Source organism: Nicotiana tomentosiformis, chromosome 11, assembly GCF_000390325.3.
Source record: "Nicotiana tomentosiformis chromosome 11, ASM39032v3, whole genome shotgun sequence".
Taxonomy (NCBI): Eukaryota; Viridiplantae; Streptophyta; class Magnoliopsida; order Solanales; family Solanaceae; genus Nicotiana; species Nicotiana tomentosiformis.
In genome coordinates, this window is record NC_090822.1 from 9,272,871 (window position 1) to 9,278,870 (window position 6,000).

A 6,000-nucleotide genomic window follows, 5' to 3' on the forward strand; every position below is an offset into this window, starting at 1 on the left:
CTCAGCCAATCCGGAAAAACAAAAAGAGCACGGAGCGGACGATGGGGACGATTACAGTGTCCCGAGATCATTCATAGCACCCGATGACACCGATTCCACCAAATCGATGATCGAAGAGTTGGAGAAAGTTATATTGATCGAGCACCTACCAGATCGAAAGGTATACCTGGGCACGGGGTTAACCCTGGAGCTCAGGAAAATTTTATTGATTTTCTTAAAGCTAATGCCGATTGTTTTTCCTGGTCCCATCTAGACATGACAGGGATCCCACCGGAGGTAACCATTCACAAGTTAATCTTGGATCCAAAGTTTCATCCGGTTAAGAAGAAGAGAAGGCCACAGTCCGAGATCAAACACACATTTATCAAGGACGAGGTATCCAAATTTCTGAAAATAGAAAATAAACTGAGGATATGTGTATATTATAACGATCTAAACAAGGCGAGTCCAAGGATTCTTTCCCTTTGCCTAACATCGATCGAATGATCGACGCGATGGCCGGACATGAGATACTCAGTTTTCTCAATGCCTACTCCGGGTACAACTAAATTCGGATGGACCCGGACGATCAAGAAAAGACTTCTTTCATAACCAAATTCGGTACCTACTGCTATAACATAATGTTGTTCGGATTAAAGAATGTCGGTGCCACATACCAACGCCTAGTCAATTGGATGTTCGAAGAATAAATAGGAAAATCAATGGAAGTTTATATTGATGATTTGTTGGTTAAGTCCCTAGGAGCAGAGGACCATTTGAAAAATTTGCAGGAAACCTTCGACATATTGAGAAAGTACAACATGAAACTAAACTCGGAGAAGTGTGCATTTGGGGTCAGCTCAGGCAAGTTTCTCGGATTCATGGTATCCAATTGGCGAATATAGATCAACCCCGACAAAATAAAGGCCATAGAGGATATCACCGTAGTCGACAACAATCAAGGTAGTACAAAGACTGACCGAGCGGATAGCAGCGTTGGGCCGGTTTATCTCGAGATCATCGGATAAGAGTCATTGGTTCTTCTCACTATTGAAAAAGAATAAGAATTTCTCTTGGACTCCGGAATGCCAGCAAGCTTCGGAGGAACTCAATTGATACCTATCGCCCCCCCTGCTACACACTCCGAAGGCAGACGAGCATTTGTACCTCTACTTAGCAGTTTTCGAGGTGGCGGTAAGTGGTGTCCTAGTCCGGGAGGAAGAAGGTACATAATTTCCTATTTATTATGTTAGTAGAACCCTAGGCTATGCCGAAATAAGGTATCCTCACTTAGAAAAATTAGCGCTCGCCTTACTAAGTGTTTCTAAGAAATTAAAACCGTACTTTCAATGCCACCCTATATGTGTCGTTACCTCTTACCCGCTGAGGAATGTCATGCATAATCCCGAGCTCTCGGGACGGCTGGCCAAATGGGTCATAGAGATTAGTAGGTACGATATTGAGTACAAACCCCGGAATGCCATAAAATCGCAGATTTTGGCAAACTTTGTGGCCGATTTTATGTCGGCCTTGATGCCCGAGGTCGAAAGGGAATTGTTGCTCGCTTCGGGGACTAGCTTGGGGATCTGGACCCTATTCACGAATGGTGCCTCCAATGCAAAAGGGTCTGGGCTCGATATCGTATTAAAACCACCTGCGGGTAACATAATTAGACAGTCCATTAGAACTGTAAAATTGACTAACAATGAAGCCGAGTATGAAACTATGATTGGAGGTCTAGAACTAGATAAGTGATGAGCTTAAAATTAAATATTTATGCCCGCCTTGTGTCTTTGATTTGGTTGATTCGATAGAGATTTGGGTCTACTATGTTTCCTTTCAGTCCATGTGGTGCAGAGGGGATCAATGGACGAATAGTGCACTAAGTGGGAAGAAAACAAGTTGAGCAAGAAGAAATTTGCGTGCGCGGCCACGTATGAGCAATCCCAAACGCACACCTGAGCGTGCAAGTGCCACAGAAGTCCGCTAGAGGTGAGTGTCCATGAGCGTGGTCACATTCCCAAGTGCGCGGTCGCGCACATCCGTTTCTGGGAATTCTAGGCAGGCCTATTTTTGTAAATTTGGAGGCATCCTTTTGACCTATATGAAGCCTAGCTCATCCCAAAACTAGGTATCTGGGATTTTGAAGCAACGTTTGGAGAGAAGAAGTCAAGGAAACAACATAGACTCTAAATGCTTCATCCGAATCATTCAATACGAAAGTTTGTTTGAATTTGTGGGTTGTAATGTTTTCTTGTTCTCTTAATACTCTTGTGATGAACAACTTCTCCACTATGGAGTAATCTTTCTTAGGGTTATTGCCGGATATTGTGACTTGACTATTGTTTTGGGTTTGCTTTCTGTTAGTTGCTTGAATTCGTTGAATGATTTTCTATTTGAATTGCATTGTTAATTTTGGTTTTACTTTAATCGAACGAGAAGTGTTGCTGCAATTCGCATTGTGTTATCTTGTTTGGGTTGATTTCACGACTCTCATAGGTAATCGAAAGAGCTTGTAGAGTTATCAATTGACCCAATTTAGAAGAATAGTCGAGAGACGTTCTTCGTAAGATCATTCATTCAACGTATTCTTGCATATGTTCACAACACGTATCATTAGGATGTTTAGCGAACTCAAATTAATTTGGAAGAAGAATTTGTATCCTTAAGATAGCCTAATCATCTGTTGAAGTCGAAAGAGTCAATAGAAGTTAAGAGTGAACTTAGCACATAGTTATCCAGAATAATAGTTGATCATATATTTTGTCAAAGCCCTTATTTCTCACATTAATATTCAATCGTTGCTACTTAGTCACCCAATTTGCATTATTCATTCACAATTGATAATCTTAGTTTTTCCTCTTAGTTAGTTAATAACTCAAAATCAAAGGTTTATTTTCCTGAATAGTGGTAACCTGAAGATTTATTTGACCATTATTTAAACCAATCCTTGTAGAGAAGATTTAATAACTATACTATCTTTGACTAGTGAGCCTAAGTTTTATACACCGATTTTGCGCTCATCACTAAGAGCCTCGAGGCCGAAGTGATCGAAGCCATATGTGACTCTCTCCTTGTTGTAAATCAAGTCAACGAAACGTTCGAAGTAAAAAAGTAACCGATGCGGAGGTACTTAGACAAATTGTAGGTGACCCTACACCAATTCAAGGAATGGACTCTGCAACACGTACCTCGCGATCAAAATAGTGAGGCCGATGCACTGGCCAACTTGGGGTCGTTTGTCGACTCCGATGAATTTGATTCGGGGTAGTGGTACAGTTGATGAACTCGGTTGTAGAAGAAGGACACACCGAGGTAAACTCGATAAGTTTGACTTGGCATTGGAGGAACAAATACATAGACTACCTGAAGACAGGAAAATTGTCATCGGATCCCAAGGAATCGAAAGCCCTGCGCACCAAAGCTGTCAGGTTCATCTTGGTCGAGGGGAAATTGTTTAGAAGATCCTTCTTCGGCCCACTAGATAGGTGCTTGGGTCTGGGAGAGACTGAATAAGCCATGGGAGAGTTCCATGAGGGCACTTGTGGGAACCAATCGGGGGCAGAATCCTTGGTTCGGCAGTTAATCAGAGCTGGTTATTACTAGAATGAAATGGAGAAAGATGCGAAAGACTTCGTACGGAAATGCAACGAGTGTCAAGGACACGCCCCAATGATTCATCAACCTAGAGAGATGCTTCACCTGGTCCGAGATGGACATCATTGGTTCCCTGCCATGGGTGCCCGGTAAAGACCAATACATACTACGCATGCCCGATTATTTTTCCAAATGGGTCGAGGCTCAGGCATTTGAGAAGGTCCGGGTGAAAGAGGTCATCGACTTCATATAGGATCACATAATATGTCGATTTGGGATACCGTCCAAGATCGTTTGCGACAATAGAAAACAATTTGTCGGCAACAAGGTAAGTAAGTTTTCGAAGACCACAAAATCAAAACGATATTATCAACACCTTACCACGCTAGTGGGAACGGCAAGCGGAATCGACGAACAAAATTATACTCCAAAACTTAAAAAATAAATTGACCGATTCGAAAGGAAAGTGGAAGGAAATCTTGCCCGAGGTCTTGTGGGCATACCGAACGACTTCGAAGTCGAGTACTGGAGCAATCCCGTTCTCTCTAGTATACGAAGAGGAAGCCTTTATACCGGTCAAGGTAGGGGAACCGAGCCCCATGTTACAGTATGCTACCAAAATATCAAACGGCGAGGCCATGACCACGAGCCTGGAATTATTAGACGAAAGGCATGAAGCCGTCCTGGTCCGGTTGGCCGCCCAGAAGCAGCGAGTAGGGAGGTAATACAACCAAAGAGCTAACCTTAGACATTTTCAAGTTGGGGACTTGGTGTTGAGAAATGTAACGTTGCACATCAGGAACCCAAATGACGGGAAACTGGGCCCGAATTGGGAAGGACCGTATAAAGTTGCCGGAATAACCAAGAAAGGCTCATATAAACTTGAGTCGGGAAACGATGTACAACTATCGAACAACTGGAACATGACTCACTTAAATCAGTACTACTGCTAAGGTGCGAGATCAATTCCTTTTTTAATTTTGTTATATTATGGACTAACTTATGCACGTCCTCGACCGAGGGCAAATGTGATTATTAGGTCTGAAAGCATGCGTTGTACTCTTTTTCCCTTGAACCGGTTTTTTTCCGAAGTGGGTTTTACGGCAAGGTTTTTAATGAGGCAACAATAAAACGTGCTACCTTAGTTTCGAAGGCCGGCCTAAAATCGGAGTTGCTGATCATCTGCACCGAACCAACAATATTCGAGCCCTCACAAGTTCAGCCCCAAATACTGAGTGCCATTACCCCTAGGCTAGGATCTTTAGATGGTGCAATCGCTTAATATTAAAAGCTAAGGCTTGGTAGTTAGGATTCGTTGTAAGGGTCAAACGATCAAACGAACTGTACCCATGTAGCCTATTCTAGCCACGGCACAAGGCTTAAGCCCCTCAGATTATGTAATCTACATACAAAACAATGAAAGAATCTTTGATTTCTTTATACTTTATCACTACGCATTTCTCTCCATCGATGCATCATAACGGATCCTAAATCCTAAAGCCCACAGGCTACCCCGACTCGGGTATTGTCGTCTGATAAACAAAATGGATGGCCCGGGCTATCGAATCCCGGAGACACCGAGCCTATTAGGCAGGGTCCGAACATGAAAGGCTACGGCCAACCTAAAACGCTCGGAGACGTCCGAAGCCCGTACTCATAAAGTAAGGCCCTTACGTGTGATTAAAACCTACGGCAAAGGGCCAAATATACCCTTACTTTCGAAAATGGTCTAAGAATATCCCTCGTTATAATATTGGGTTATCTATACCCCTACAGTCATACTTTGGGTTTAAATATACCCCTCATTTAAACGGAGGGACACGTGTCATCGTCATGTTGGCCAATTCTAAATATCTTCTAATTAATTAAAAAGACCCATTACCCATACCCGAAAAGCAATTGTTTTTTTGTAAAAACTGAATATTTTTTACTAAAAACTGAAAAAATGAAAATATGCTTTAAAAAAAACTGAAAACTATTTTCTAAAACAATGTTTTTGTAAAAACTGAAAAACAATTTTCTAAATCAATGTTTTTGTAAAAACTAGAAAAAACTGAATGTTTTTTTTCACTAAAAACTGAAAAATCGAAAATATTTTTTTCCAGTTTTTAGAAAAATATTACTTTAAAAAAGCTGAAAAATAATTTCTAAAGCAATTGTTGTTGTAAAAACTAAAAACAAAAAACTGAAAAGCAATTTTCTAAAGCAATGTTTTTTGTAAAAACTGAAAAAATAATATTATTTTTTTTTCAGTTTTTAGTTTAAAAAATTCAGTTTTTTCCAATTTTTAATTGCTTTAGAAAATTGCTTTTCAGTTTTTCTTTTCCATTTTTTACAAAAATATTATTTTAGAAAATATTCTTCAGTTTTTTTTAAAGCATTTATTTTGTAAAAACTAGAAAAAAAATATTTTCGTTTTTTTCA